Source organism: Cibotium barometz, chromosome 47 (assembly GCF_041138505.1).
Source record: "Cibotium barometz isolate CiBa-2024 chromosome 47, ASM4113850v1, whole genome shotgun sequence".
Lineage (NCBI taxonomy): Eukaryota > Viridiplantae > Streptophyta > Polypodiopsida > Cyatheales > Cibotiaceae > Cibotium > Cibotium barometz.
Window position 1 is genome coordinate 12,967,483 of NC_141092.1, and position 17,335 is coordinate 12,984,817.

Consider the following 17,335-nt stretch of genomic DNA (forward strand, 5'->3'; position numbering starts at 1 on the left):
CACCTTGGTAAGGAGAAGGGGGCTCTTCAAGGAGGTGCCTATTTCACATGTGTGGTGGAGTTTTAAACTCAAAAATATTGTGATATTTTCATCTCTCCTCTCTCCTAGATCAAACCAAATCAAAATGGAGCCAAACTAGGTCCAAATCTTGTCCAAATTCAGCCTTGAACTTGGAAAATTCTAGAAACTAGTTGGACTTGGTTAGAGGCCTCCCTCACCTATAAATAGATCCTTAGCCCTTTGCAAAAAATATGAGAACTATACCATGCCAGTATTATACTGAAATAAATATATTTTTTATTATCCTCTAAAAATCCTCTACAAATTGAAGAGATTGGAGCTTCTCTCTCTCTTCAATCTTCCTTGGAGTCTACATCAACATACCAAACCAATTGATTGGTTGGGGGTCTCTACTTTGATCAAAGAATCAAGCAATCTAGGAGGTAAAATATGGTTTATGGTCTTTTTTATTTAATCTCCAAATGTTTCTCTCTTCTCAACCCCTCTCAAGCTTGAGAAGCATTTAATTGAATGGCTTTTTAATACAATTGAAGTTCTTTAATGAATTGTAGTGATAAAACACATAAATTTCCATTTATGCTTAAATTATAATGTTTTTTAAGCATGCCTCTCTCTCCTCCAAAGAATGGTCATTCCTATGACCTATTCTATATTCAAATGAAGCTTCTCATGAAGCAAATCTCTAATTTAAAAGTAATTTCTATGCTTGTCAAATTGAGGCCAAATAAGTGGCTTTTTAATGCTTTTATGCTATTTAATTTATGGAAAAATTAGGAATTAAGTCCATAATTGGATAGTGATCTAATTAATGGTTATTCTATCATATGATATTACTAAACTTTATGCTTTCAAAATTATTGAGAATTATCAGTAATAGTAACGGAGCTATAGCAAAAAAAATTAAAAAATTAACACATAAATCATTTTCATTCATATTATGAAAAGAGGACTTCCTACCATATTCTAGGATTAATCATCCTAGATTAATTAAATGATTCTCATTAATCATGGAAAATTTGATTATTATGTTTATGCATAAATAGTTAATTAGGAAAAAGAAAAATTTCTAGTAATTCATTTTTATGTTAAAAGAGTAATCCCCATGACAATGGAAATCCATGTATTCCAATAAAGTAAGAGAAAAATTGGGATGCTAAAATAATGTAGAATTGATTTCTGTAAATCCCATGAATTCTTCTATTCCAAAAGAGGATTATTGAATTTAATTCATTTGAGAAATTGAGAATGAATATGGAACTAGTCATCGAGAAAAAGAACCTTTAATTAGGCCAAGCAATTGGCAAAATTTAGAAAAAGTCCCATTATCGGGATCAACCTAGAAAAAGTTATTAAATATGGGAATAGCATGTGAATGGATGAGATTATATGAAAATAGGATGCGATAAGATGTGTATGGGATGTGATAGAATCTAAACGGATGTGATAAGATGTGTATGGGATGTGATAAGATGAAAATAGGATGTGGTAAGATGTGATGTAATGAGAATAGATGTGGATGTGTATGTGGAAGAATGGATGTGGATGTGTATGTGGAAGAATGGATGTGGATGTGTATGAGGAAGAATGGATGTGGATGTGTATGTGGAAGAATGGATGTGTATGTGGAAGAATGGATGTGGATGTGTATGACAAAAAATAGATGTGGATGTGGATGTGTATGAGGAAGAACGGATGTGGATGTGTGTATGTGGAAGAATGGATGTGGATGTGTATGTGGGAGAATGGATGTGGATGTGGATGTGTATGTGGAAGTATGAATGTGGATGTGGATGTGTATGTGGAAGTATGAATGTGGATGTGTATGTGGAAGAATGGATGTGGTTGTGTATGTATGGATGTGGATGTGTATGTGGAAGAATGGATGTGGATGTGTATGTGAAAGAATGGATGTGGATGTGTATGTGAAAGGATGTGATGTCGATGTGAGTGAATGGATGAGATGTAATGTGATGTGAATCCGGATGTGATGAATGAGATGTGATGTCATATGAATCGGATGTAAATGAATAATATGGGATGTGAATGGATGAGATGTGATGTGATGTGAAATCAGGATAAGAATGAATGAGATGAGATGTGAAATGAATGTGATGAGGTGTGATGTAAATTGAAATAGATGTGAATGAATGAGGTGTGATGGGATGGTTGATGCGAGTGGATTAGATGTGAATATGGGTTGATGGGAGTGGATGAGATGTGATGAGGGTAAATGAGGCAAGATGTGATGAGATGAAAAATGATGTGATTGGATGAGAATAGGAATACATATGAATTGGATATGGATTAAGTAATGTAGACAGACGTGGAAAGATGTGATGAGATGAAAAATGATGTGATTGGATATGGATTAAGTTATGTAGATAGACGTGGAACAATATGAAAGACGAGATGGATTAAGTAATGTAGACAGACGTGGAAAGATGTGATGAGATGAAAAATGATGTGATTGGATATGGATTAAGTTATGTAGATAGACGTGGAACAATATGAAAGACGAGAGTTCATTATAGAAATTGTATTTATGACCTGTTTTTAAATGACTATTTTATATCAATAATGCTGGGGAAGCATTTTGACCGTCTCGAGAATGAGGTCATGGAGACCTAACTGATAAAGTTGCAACAGCTGACGGAGAGTCAATGGAGGACGTCTCGCATAGCAAGGTCAACCGAGGTCTTGACCAGCCTTGGTTTGATTTAAATGGTGAGCTTCCGATACGGTGGATGAGGGACCAAGGAAGCGGCCTATGAGTGAAGCGCTAGGTCACCTGCAAAGGATCCTAGAGGGTGCTGACCATACGGTGCTCGGGCTCTGGGGGGCCATCGAAGATACCCACACGTGCGTCTGGGGGTCATCGAAGATACCCACACGTGCGTCGGGGAAGATATTGGAACAAGGAGTAAGAGTTGTTTTTTGAAACTGGGCATGGATCTGGTTGATTGACCTTGCTGGTCAATCAACGGATCTGGTTGATTGACCTTGCTGGTCCTCAACGGATGAGTCCATGGCTCTTTTTATATGGATCTGTTGGTTGATCTTGCTTATCTTCAACAGAGATTCCATCTTGATTTTTATAAGGGAATATATTTCCGGTTACTATGAGCTAGGAACTATCGAAAAGGCCCCTGTGTGGACAAGTGGTGAGCATTCTGGTTGCCAATGATGCCATAGATACACCGATAAAGGAATGATTGGAAATTAGGATTCAACCGGATATTTTGGAGGATTATGATCAGTGACATTATGGTTTCATTAAATGATTATTTTAAAGATAGATGAATCTGTGAAAAAGGCAATTTCATTTTGGGTGTGTAAGTGATGTGACTGGTGTTAAATTTGCATGAATATCCGGCTAGGGGACCTGGGAACTCTTTTCCCATCACTACAGTGGTTGGGTGGTTGGCTAACCCATGGGACTGGATGGGGTTAGGTTGGACTGATGGATCCATAAAATGAGACTCAATTCTATTGTTATAGTATGATAGAAAGTAAATCCCGAATAATAATTGTTCTATGGAAAAAGAATCAACCAGCTATGCCTCTCTCGATGGGGAAAAAAGCGTTGGTTTTTATGATCCAAGTGCAAGTTTCTTCCTTGATCTGACCAAGTGACTTACAGGTTCAGTCGGATCAATTTGGTCAGTAATGACCTTGACTATGTTAGAGTACAAATATCCTAGAGGAATCGCCCGTGCTTTCCAGTAGGGGGAAGTTTTTTCGGGTTCGATTTTTGAAGAACCAAAGGATTAGTCTCTTGTCTGGATATCCGTGGGATGAGGCCCCGAGTGAGGGATCCTGCCCCATGCAAGAAGTGCTACTTCCGCTGCTAGCACCCCCCAATCCGTTGCGCAAAGGGGGCAGGGATCTTTCAGCTGGTATCAGAGCGAATTGGCTAAAGTCGATCAACTAAAAAGCCAAAAAATGTCAAAAATTTGTGAAGTAACAGTAAAAAGTTATAATTGTGTGATAAACATCATACAAATTGATATTCAGAATGAAGATTCATAAAATTGAAAGTGGGTCTTCAAAGGAAGTACCGCAATTGTATGGAAATCCCTGACTTGCTTGAGGCCTAGTCATGATGGTATTTACCTTGTAATTCCAAGTACCGTGACTACCCATATATATCGAGGGTATAACTACAGCTCCTTACTGGCAGTATATACGAGTAAACCTAAGACTTGAAATTATAAGCAAAAATGCTATCCAGATGATGAATTCGAATGTGGTTGATATGATTTAAAATTTTGGTTGAGAACTAATGAGTTGATTTGGATTTTGATTGAAAAATGATGATTTTTGAATTTTGGTTAAAATGTAATAAGCTGAGCAAAACCACAATGAGGATGAATGGGGCGAGTCCCTGTGATGATATTCGTAACTGGAATGACGTTAATGACTTCATCAAATCACTATGACAGATTGCTGCTGTTAATACTTGACCCAGTGGATCAAGTTAAGGGATGTTAAATTAAAAATCTGTACAATTGAAAATTCCCATGGAGGACTGCTCAGATAGAAAGTTCGGTCTAATGGACCATTATTGTGATAAGGATTTGAATGTTATGATTTGAGTGAATTGTTATCTGATGATGAGTTCTATATAAGGGATCTTTATCCCATGATTCTGTGGAGAGCTGACCAATCTAAAGAACCCCAGAATCAGTTGGATCTAAAGTCGGATTTAAATGGTAAGGAAAAGGACTTAACAAGAATTTTTGTATTGATAGGATCATGGATCAAGGTCGTCGTGGAAGGAATGATAACCCCCAACTCAATGAGGAAGAACTCGACTTGGATGTTTGTAAAACTCTTCATAGATCGCAGCCTGGACCTTTCAAGGGGGTGAAGGGGAAAACTTGGGCGAGACTGTGGAGAAGTGGATCGAAGCAATGGAAGAGTACTTCGATGTCATTGGGGACAATGAGAAGAGCAAAATGGCTCTTGCAAGGCTGAAGATAGTAGAAACAGCCAGAGCAGCATGGAGAAACCACTACGAGACAAACTATGTGGATCGAAACACTCAGACATAGAATGATCTCAAAATTTACCTAAGGAAGAGATTCTGTCCTCCCGGCTTTTTGGAAACAAAGGGGTATATGCATGAATAGGTGGTACACTAGCTACCAGATTTCAGGGTTGGGAGCTGGGAGGTAGCTCAGTTGGTAGCCATAGGAATGTTGGGAATTTTAAAAGACTTCAATAAGTTTTTTAATTTAAATTCAATTCAGGGTGCGGCAAAATCAAAGGAGTGGGGGCACTACCTTTGCATGTCTCGCAACCATCATGATGAGGAGTGCTCGTCGGTTACAGCAAGGGCCCTCATCTGGGGGAAAGCTTGCCAGCGTGGAAATTTGAGGAGTGCCCGTCGGTTGTAGCAGCAGGGGCCCTCATTTGGGGGGGAAGCTTGGTAGCGTGGAAATGCTAGAAGCTTGAGAGCAACAAGAAAGCATCCGAGAGGGAGGCCAGACACCAGGACACACAGGGGAAATGCTGCAGGTAGAGCTTCTTCTCCTGCTCCCTCAGGCTTTGAATCTTCTCCAAAGCCATCCCCAGCCAAGAAATCTCGCAGGGTGCTAGCTTCCTCCTCTCCTTCCTTAGCTACAGCAAAGACCAAAGGAGCTGCAACAAAGGCCAAAGGAGCTATAAGAAAGGGACATTATCCTCTTTCACCCAAATCACCTACTACACCAAGCAAGAAGTTCAACATGCAGCTGGGCTCAGATGCCACTCCAAGCACAGAGGTGAGCATCTTTACACATGTTGTTGTGCAGCCAATTTTTGTTTAGGTGCCTCGCTTGTGTGAATTTTTCTAGAGGTGTGTTGCACATGCATGCTAGGGTATTACCATGCTGTTCCAGGGGCTAATGGAGTGAGTGTGCTCACAATGTCATCCATGAGAAACAATGTCCCTATTGAATACCTTACAAAACAATTTTTTTGCTTCAATGATGACTCCTCACTTGTCGTGTATTGTAATAAGTGTGCTGCATACCAAAACATCCCTTGAAAAATTCAAGTTGTGGGCAATAGTGCTTTATTGAGTTTTAGTGACACTACATTGCATATTGCATGCTGACAACACACTAGAGAACACATTTTCTACACCTTTGATACTCCCACACTTTCTATACATGCGCACAAGCATTGTTAACATAAGCATACTTGTAGCCTCATGCATATATATGGAAGGTGCATGTCCAAAGCAAGCAGATCATACATGAAAATATGTTAGTATAAATGTGTTAGACTGATTCTAGTTGTGCTCTGGAATGTTGCAGGGCAAATCGCGTTGGTACCCTCCATATGTCCAGTTTGAAAGAAAGTCAGTTTTCTGTATGACCAAAGCCCAAGCACATGAAGTCTACCGTCTTTCAAATTCTGGAGTGGATACGCGAACATTGGGGTGAGGCTAATTTACAGATGCAGATTAACTATCATGTTTTGATGAGGTGCCAAGAAGGGGCAGTAAAGTAAAATGCAGGACTTTGAAGCCAGAGTTGTGGCCCAGGTTCTACACCCTTTTTACTTCGGTATATTAGAAACCTCCCAGCAACTATGGGATGGAGGTGACCAAGGCATTTGCAAGAGGTTTTCTGCATGAGTGTACAAAAGGGCCAGTCGCTTGGGCTTTATTTTTTCTGAGAGCATCATAGCGGCTATGGATGCAAAGAAGCTACAAGCAAAGAAGCACCGATGGTCTATTTTCCATGCTTCCTCTGCACCGCATACCTCCAGGTTTGAATAGGTGAAGCCTCTTGAGCAATCAGAGAGACAGTACAAAATATGCATGTGGACTAAGAGGCAATTGCTGTGTTGGACAGAATAATTGAGGTGCTTGAAAGGAAATATGCTCATGCCCTGTCAGAGCTCAACGAAGCTACGAGAAAAGTTGACAAGTACAAAGCGGATATGCATCGAGATGAAGGGGCACAGCTCTTGATTAGTAGTTTGAAAAGACAGTTGGAAGATGCACAATCTGAGTTGCAAAAGGTTGCAGACCCAGCAGATGCTGGGAAGTTACAGGAGCTGAGGATGAAAGTGGACAGATGACCATCTAAACTGTGGATGGAGTTGTTATGGGTACTGTTCCTGCTAGTGCGGGCTGTGAAAGTTAAGAGTTTCTAGAAAATGCAAAACAAATAGAGATGCATATGTGTGCTCAGGTGGATTTTGTGAAAGACATGCACCAACAAACACTATCATGGTGGATGATAGCGAGTACAAAACTTTATGGAATCCTCAAGGAACCGCATGTATAGTAAAGAAAATGGAAGATCAAGACCCTGGGGAAATGCAGGCTTATCTTACGACAGTCCTCAGAGGCTGGCTTGATACATGGCTTGGTGTCGAGGATCGCCTCACCTATACTATAGATACGTTGCTACCAATCATGAAAGATGATGACAGCATAGCTGTGCAAAGGTGGATGTACGAACATATGAACGAGCTACAGTATAGTGAGACTTGTGATCAGCCCATTATGTTCCCACAACAAACTAAATGTAATTTTTATTATGGAGTCCACTTTGGAACCTTATATATGTTGTAGAAGTTTTCTAACTGACATAATGCGATGGCCGTTTTTGCACTCTTGCAAAGCTATAGACTGGATATATAAGTTATTGTCTTGATTAAAGGTATCATTTAGTCTAAATTTGAAACACTGGTATAATGTAAAGTTTTTCAATTTCTGCTATAATGTTTTTGCACTACTAAATTTGAAACACTAGTATAATCTGTAGACTGCTACCTTGGTGCTACTTAGGTGCTACCTAGGTGCTTGCACGCTACTACCAGCTACCAAGTGCTACCTAGGTGCTTGGTGATAGATTTATTTCTAGATGCTGCTAGGTTAGTATATAGATGCTTGGTTTATTCCCAGGTGTGCTGCCAGGGTAGTATGCAGGTGCTACCATACTACTACCTGCTTGATACCATATCACTATCTTCTGCTATCTTGGTGCTACCTAGGTGCTTGTAGCCTACTACCAAGTGCTACCAAGGTCCTCCTGCTAGGTACTAGTATAGTGGTATACTTTAGAAGCTCATTAATTGTGCATCTTGAGCAATATGGCCATGCCACATCATAAGACCCATAGTGTAAAAGAATACCTTGACATGTATGGAATGTGCCTAGTAAGATTTACCATGTACCACAATTTGAGCATCCCTAAGAAAGATCAGGCAAGTTTAAATATCATTCACAGACACCCACAAGCCTGGTGTGGCTCTTGGGTGGTGACCCTTGCCTGCAAGAGATCAGCATGAGTAGACGAGGATCCAAAAAAAAACAAGTATGTCCAAAAGAAACAGCTTGAATTATTTTCAGCAAGAGCTATACATAAAAGGGAGTGCTATTGTAAATAGCCTCATATGCTTCTGGGGAAATAAAAAATCTCATCCCACATCCTTGAACCTTTTCCATTGGGAACTTGATGGATCTTACAAGGTGGGATGGCAAAATAGCTTCAGGCTTGCGCCGTAATAGCTTATACTCATAGGGATTTCCTTTCGCTTGTTTGTACCATATTCCCTTGACAACAAATGAACCAGCAAGGCAAACATTCCCCCAGCCATCTGTTAGCTTAGTACTAGATTTTTGCTTTTGAGCTGTGCATTTCAAGACATAAAAATCTGCAAGCTCCTCATTGTCATTGAGGAGCTATGATAGCAAAATTGTCACCAATGCAAAGTGCATCACTCAAAGGATCATGGTGTCCTTCGTATGCAAAATCTTCAACTTCATTAGCATCTCTGACATCTTCTGAAGGTTCAAGGGTAGCATACTCCCACTTCTTGACATGTGACTTCCTAGAGCACCTCCTCCTCCAAAGGCCTTGCATACAAGAATTGCAAAAGCATGATAGATGCCTGCATCTGAGAGCTTTTCCATTTGTTAAAGAGTAACTTGAGACACAATGTATCCCACGAGCGCCATCCATAGATTTGCAGTCCCACTTCTTGCTTCTATCCACGTCGCCTTCCTTAACTTCCCAAAACACCCTTGGTAACTGGTCTTACTTTGGATGCATATGTGGCAGCAGCCCTATCACACATGGTTTGTCTTAAAAAGGCAACCACATCCTCTGCACATTGCAATTTTCTATAGTCTAGCTTAAGCTGCTCTTGAGTCAAATGTCTTTTGATAACAGCACCTGCACCATCATGTTCACCCTTCCCATGACCGGATCCCGAGAAATGATGTGTCATCTTTAACCCTGTGAGAGTCCCATACCGGGCAACAAAGTAGAAAGGCCTCTTTGCCTTAAACTGCGAGGCTGCCCCATCTAACCACACCCATGCTCCTTGAGGGATAAGCCACACCTAGCTCTTTCAACCATCCATGATGAAGCATGAAGCAATGCTGAACAAAAAGAGTATCATGAGTTTTATCATCAGAAATGTAAAAATGATAATACTTTTGAAGACTTCCTGCAATCTGCACATATGTGATATGGACAAATATTGTAACTTGGCAAGAAAACCAATGCATTGATTGAATCTCATTTTGTTCTTTGAATGTATAATTTTCAGCAAAGTCTACAACTGAAACAACCACATTGTCAGGAAATACACGTAGACACTCTTTAAATTGCTTAGCTTGCCATCTGTAGATAAAGTTGTGCTTTATGAACTTTTGTAAGTGATCCCTAAAGAGGTCAAATAGTTCCCCAGGTTGCATCTCCTTGTGGGAGAGAACTTTTTTTTAAAGAGCTTGTATGCACAAGAACTCAAAAACCTCTTAAGGTTTATTTTTGGAGTTTTTTTTTCTTTCTAGAAACTAAGCCTTAATATATTTAAATATGGATGGGTGGTACGACAGGCCACACTTAACTAGGGAAATTAAACTCAATCTTGTGTTGAAGGTGGTCTCTCTCGTATTTTCAAGCTTTCATGTTTGTTTATTTTGGTAGAAATTTGTTTACATAAGGTTCATGCTTTTAATTTGTTTCAAGTATAGGGTTCATGCTTTTAATTTGTTTCAAGTATAGGGTTTGCAATAATTTTTGTGGTTGAGAAAAAGAATTCTTCTCCAAGTTTCATAAAGGAGATGACTCTCTCTCTCTCTCTCTCTCTCTCTCTCTCTCTCTCTCTCTCTCTCTCTCTCTCTCTCTCACGCACGCACGCACACACACACACATACGCCACTCTCTCGTTGTCTCTCTCTCTATCTCTCTCTCTCTCACACACACACTCACACACCCATTCTCTCTCTCTCTCTCTCTCTCTCTCTCTCTCTCTCAAGACACGTACACATACCATCTCTCACTCTAACCCTTGATTAATCTAATTTGTAGATCTCACCCTAACCCTTGGTTAACCCGAAACTCTAATGCTCACTAACTTAGCCCTAAAAATAGGTATGAATAGGTATGAATAGCTACTTGAATAATTTGAACATTATTTATTATTTAATCACTCTTGTTTATTGTACTCTCTATATTCACAATGGTGGAAACACTTCACTTTCTAGGGAATGATAAGGAGTCTTAAAATTCCTTCGAACAATGGCAAATGAATTATTAGTTACGATTTTCTTAAATGTCAGATAGAGCCTCTGAGTTTAGGTTTATTAAAGCACTCATTATCTCTAAAACTAGTGAGACACATTATGTGAGGCTTGTTCCGCATATTGACATACAAGGTAAATCTCGTTTTTTCCTTGATGGATTTTTCCCTCACTTTTTTAAGTTAAATGGTGCAGATGTAATAGATAAAAGTTGTCTAAGAAATAATTTTATGAACTTGGAAAGTCTAATACAAGATTCGGGCAAGGCAACAGGGAATAATATAATGATTGTTGTTGAGCCAATTTTTGTAGAGAACCCAAAGATGTGTCTGTCTTCAACCTTGGAAGCAAAAAGTGTCATGGATTATATTAATGGTCAAAGGAAAGAGAATACATTAACAAAGTACTGAGGAGAATCTTAATAATTTTTCTAGTGACAGAGCTTTAGGCTATCATGGTGATGTAATATTTGAGTTTCCACCAACATGGGGTTTGATATCCATGAAATGGATGGAATGGACCACAAGTATGATGGGCATTTGTGGAGTGAGCTAGCAACATCTAATGTGAACTTTCCAGGGGTGTGTCATATAAGTCATTGCATTCGTATACCTTTTTGGAGATGAATCTCGAGAGATTCATCCAGGTGATTGAGATCTTTTGTCGTGCATCAAGAGCGTTGATCAACTAGCATAAGTCATGTGGTTTTTGGGTACTAGGCTCTACACGCACCCCAACTTGGCACCCAATTGAGGCTTTCTAGTGGATCCCGAGTAGCACTCCATTCTGTTGTTTGGGATGCTAGTTGGGCATCAATATCTCCTCGGAGCAGCAGCTCTCCCCTCTTCTTCTGAGCATTTGGAAGAAGGTTTTGTACTGGAGTTCTACCTACGAGGCTCTGCTTAGTTGGTTGAGTGGTGGTGATAAACCAGATCCTTCTTGCCACCATGTGGCACATTAGTTCTTGTTGGGCCTTCTCCTGAGCATGCATTGGTCAAGTTTAGTAGTTTCTCTAGAACTTCTTGTGGGCCGGCAGTGATGGGAGGGCCGGACCAAGGTGGCCTAGAGAGAAATTATTCAGCTGACAACGCAAAGGTGCCTAGGCATCATTGACCTTGCCATTCAGAGTCATGTCATGCTGGGTAAGCTGATTGTTAGAGGAATCCTTCAGGTGGTGAGCCTTGGAATGACTTCCTCTTGGCCCAGATATCAGCCCATACCCCGAGCCGGGGGACCTTGGCCACAGAGTGAAAAGATGCAGGGGGGAAGAGAGCTTGAGCTCTTGCAAGCACACACACACACTCACAAAACCCTAATAGAGAACACACAAGGTGAGAGGCTGAAAATCTTCTTCTTCTCTACTCAACACTCAACACACCATATACAAGATAAGAGTACACACAATATGAAAGGTACTCAACCAAATACATACACGGGTTCTCTATAGTGTGAACCCGACTAAATGAGCTGGCGCTATAACTATGCCAGTCTCTAGAGTGGCTGTCACACAGCCTGTCATCCCACTGGCCGCATATCACCCAAGATCTCACCAACCATGCCAGTGGTGTAAGTGCGGGGCCTATCCCCCAGGCGGGTCATCAGTGTCCACCGCCTCACTAGAGCTCGATATCTCAACACTCCCCCTCGAGCTCAACTCCATCTCATGTACACCAAGCGAAGCCCTGAATTTGCGGAGCTTCTCTGTACCCAATGCTTTGGTGAAGATGTCAGCTACCTGATCCTCTGTGCTGACATAAACAAGGTCAAGGTCTCCTGCCAAGACTCTCTCTCTGACGAAGTGGTAATGGACCTCTATGTGCTTCGTACGAGCATGAAAGACTGGGTTCCTGGCCAACTGTATACTGCTAATGTTGTCACAGAAAATGACAACTTGTCTATCCACTGATAGACCCAAATCTGCAAGTAGCTGTCTCAACCAAGCTACCTCACATGCTGCCATAGCAGCTCCTCTGTACTCGGCCTCTGTACTCGATAGAGCAACCGTAGGCTGCTTCTTGCTGCTCCAAGTCACAGCAGCACTCCCCAAAGAAAACATGAATCCACTGGTAGATCTTCTGTCTGAGATACTACCAGCCCAATCAGCATCTGTGTACCCATGTACACATATCTCTGTCCCAGTCTCATAGAATAGTCCACAATGCAAAGTAGACCTCACATACCTCAGTAGGCGTCTCACTGCATCCAAATGCGGTTTCCGTGGAACCTGCATAAACTGACTCACCAACCCAACAGCATAGCTCAAATCTGGTCTGGTGATCGTCATGTAGATCAAACTTCCTACTATGCTCCTGTACATAGTAGGATCCTCCAAGATCTCTCCTGAATCTGCACTCAACTTGCCATTCTGATCCAATGGCACAGAAATAGGCTTACAGCCTGTCATACCATACTTGGACAACATGTCCAAGCCATACTGTCTCTGCAGTAATCCAATACCATGTGGTGACCTAATCACCTCAATGCCCAAGAAATATCTGAGCTCCCCCAGATCCTTCATCTCAAACTTCTGTCTTAGCAAGATCTTTACATCAAAGATCTCTGCATCATGGTCCCCCGTAATGATCAAGTCATCTACATAGATGACAACAAGCACAACCCCTCTATCACCATGTCTCACATACAATGAGAAATCTGCATTGGCTACATGAAAGCCAATAGTGACAAGATATTCAGAAATCTTGTCAGACCATGCTCTTGGTGCTTGCTTTAAGCCATACAAGGCTTTCTTCAACCTGCAAACATGCTCAGGGTGACCCACATCCTCATATCCAGGTGGCTGCAACATATACACCTCTTCTTGCAAATCCCCATGCAAGAATGCATTCTTTACATCCATCTGATGTAAAGACCATTGCTTTGACGCAGCCACTGCTATCACAACTCTCACCGTTGCCATCTTGGCAACTGGGCTGAAAGTTTCCTCATAATCAATCCCATATGTCTGCGCATATCCTTTGGCTACCAATCTAGCCTTGTACCTGTTTATGCTCCCATCACTGTTATGTTTAACTTTGTACACCCACTTGCATCCAATGGCTTTCTTGCCTTCAGGCAATTGCACTAAGTCCCAAGTTTCATTTCCATATAGTGCATCCATCTCCTCATCCATAGCTTTCTCCCAACACACATATCCAACAGCCTCATCAATGCATGTGGGCTCTACAACCTGCACAACTTTTGCCATATATGCATAGTGATGTGCCACATAACCATCATATGTAATCTCTGCACAGGGTTCTTCACTCTCCCTGATCTTCGCAGCTTTTCATTCATGGCTTCCATAGCCTTCTTTACACCAGGTGTTCTCATAGCTGGGATCCCAAGCTCCTCATCAAGACTCATATCTGAGCCACTAGACTCTCCATCAACATGAGAATGCCCTCCAGAAATGTCAGGCATACCAAGGGGCTCAACCACTTTCTCTTTTCCTTTACGTGATGTACTAATCACATTTGCAGGGCTGGTATTATGACGCAGCCTGCCACTCCATGGTCTATCAACAGACCCACTAGATGAGGACTCTCCTGGTCCACTCAAAGATTGTGATTGCTGACCTGCATTCTGTGCAACCACACTTCCACTCAAATCAGCCCCAACAGCTTCTTTTTCAGCAGCATACCAGCTGCTCATCTCATCAAAGACAACATCCCTGCTTACCCTCAACTCACGTGTAGCAGGGTTATAACACCTGTATCCCTTTTGCTCAAGGGAATATCCAATAAACACACATTTTTCAGCTTTCGGATCCAGCTTAGTTCTCAGCTCATCTGGCACATGCACATATGCAATGCATCCAAAAACTTTCAGATGAGACAAATCTGGTTTTCTGCCAGTAAACCTCTCCTCTGGAGTTACATCATGTATGGCTGCAGTTGGAGTCCTGTTCATGATGTATACTGCTGTAGAAACAGCCTCAGCCCAATAGCAATGCGGCATATTTTTCTCTTCCATCAATGCCCGCGCAATCTCAGCAATGTGCCTGTTTTTCCGCTCAGCAACTCCATTTTGCTGCGGAGTGTATCTGCATGTATACTGTCTCCGAATTCCATTCTTCTTCAAAAATTCAGAGAACTCATTGGAGAAGTACTCTCCCCCTCCATCTGACCTTAGGCACTTTACATATTTCCGTGTTTGCTTTTCAACCAAAACTCTGAAATTCTGAAAGTGAGTGAAAACCTCACTCTTCTCCTTCATGAAATATACCCACACTTTCCTTGTGTGGTCATCAATGAAAGTGACATAGTACCTGCAGCCTCCCATAGAAACGGTCTTCGTAGGACCCCATACATCTGAATGCACAACATCTAGTGCATTTCTGCTCACATATCTATTACGTGGAAACACATGCTTTGTTTGCTTCCCAAATTGGCATGCTTCACAGATTTTCTGCATACCTTCCACTTTAAATTTTGGCAGCCCTGTCACAATTCCTTTTGTCTGCATAGACTTCAATCTCTGCACATTTACATGTCCAATTCTTTTATGCCATATGTCTGTGTCTGCAACAACTCCTGAACCATTTGCAAACATCGCAGCACTCATTTCAGGCATGTCTACATCCAACGTAAACATTCTGCCCACTCTGTTGCCTTTTGCAACCAACCTGCACTTGTCTTTGAAATCTTCAACATAACACCCATCAGGGTTAAACCGAACCTGCAAACCCTGCTCAATCATCTGGCCAACTGAAACCAGATTCTTTGTTATGTTCGGTACATGAAGTACATCTGCAAGGTACTTCACTTTGCCATCCTGCATAGATAATGGCACATCTCCAATGTGGGCAATTGGATGAGCAGTGTCATCCCCTGTTTCCACAAAACCTGGTCTTTCCGGGTTTTTCATCTCCTTGAACCACTCCCCATGACTCGTCATGTGGTTCGAAGCGCCTGAATCCACATACCATACATTATCTTTTTGTGCTGCATCAACATTTTCAGACATGGCATTCACAACATGCTGCATAACAAACAGCCTTTCATTGTCCTCATTATTTCTGCTTGAGGATGCATAGTTGTTTTGCTGCACTTTCCCATTTTGCATGTCAGCCTGCTTCTTATAACATTCTGACTGCACATGTCCAGGCTTACCACAATAATAACATTCACGTACATCATTATATTGCCTTTGCCAATTTCCACGGCCTCTTTGACTCCCCCTGCCTCTGAATCTGCCTCTTCCACCTGCGTGTTGTTGTTGTTGTTGATTCTGGGACTGTTGTTGTTGCTGCTGCTGCTGGCCATAATTCTGATTACCTGTTCGGCCACCTCCTTGACCGCGTCCACGGCCTCCTCTACCTCGTCCTCTTCCTGAACTCGTGTAGAAGGCCTGTTGCTCTGAACTGTTTTTACTTTGTGAAGACTGTTGGTCTTCACCCAAGTTCTTCTCTTCGATAATCAGCATAGACACCAAATCTGTAAAGTTGGGAATGTTTTCCCGAGTCTGAATAGACGTCTTAAACGCCTTGTATTGTGGCCCGAGACCACGTAGACAGACTTCCACCTTGTCATCATCATCTACTGACACACCAATAGATGCAAGGGATTCCACAATACCCTTTATCTTCAATGCATAGTCATTCACAGACATGCTCTTTTTCTCCACAGTATGAAGTTCATTCTTCAACTGTATCTTACGTGCCTTGGTGTTTGTTTCATAAAGCTTTACCAAGGTGTCCCACGCCTCCTTGGGGGACTTGGCATCCTGAATGTGCCCAATCATGGTGTCCTGTATACTAATGGAAAGCCAATACATAACCTTCCTGGCTCCTTGGTTCCAGTCTTTAAACTCTTTCACATCTGCAGCAGTCGGATTTATATCCGGTATCTCTGGTGCCTCTTCATGTTCACCTTCTATGTAGTCCAAATAGCCTTTTCCCATTAGGAAATTCGTCAACCTGAACCTCCAAGCATGGAAGTTATTCTTATCCAGCTTCTCAGCCACAATCTGAGTTATCCCATCATTTGACATCTTGCCAAACACACAACTTTACCAGAAACTGCACTCTGGTTTTTCTGCACAAATGCTGTATTTTCTGCACAGCGGTACTGTAGTACTCTCAAATGTCACAACCAGTGACTTCAATGTGCATACATACACCCAATGGCAACTGTAGACCTCTTTGCAGCACCCACAGTGTCTGCACAGTCAATCTGTCTGCCTGCAGTTCTTAAAACAGAGTTCTGCAGAGAATCGATGACTTACCCGCAGTGCTCGAAATCGCCTGCTTCTGAAAAACGGAGGTCCAGACGCGCCCGAAACGCGTTTTCGGCCTAAAATTTCAGTCCGAAGGACTGTATAGTAAGAGTACAAGATAAGAGTACACACAATATGAAAGGTACTCAACCAAATACATACACGGGTTCTCTATAGTGTGAACCCGACTAAATGAGCTGGCGCTATAACTATGCCAGTCTCTAGAGTGGCTGTCACACAGCCTGTCATCCCACTGGCCGCATATCACCCAAGATCTCACCAACCATGCCAGTGGTGTAAGTGCGGGGCCTATCCCCCAGGCGGGTCATCAGTGTCCACCGCCTCACTAGAGCTCGATATCTCAACACAGAGCACCAAATGGGTCTTCACAAAGATGCAGGGCCGCAGATCTAGCCCAGATTTTGAGGATAGATTTACAGCCAACCTACTCCAAGCTCTGGTAGCCTCGGAGGAGCGTCTTCTTGGCAGCCTTTGATCTGGAACCCCCTCATATGTTTACGCAGTGTGACCGATCTCATATATCATGGGGATCATTGAGCATAG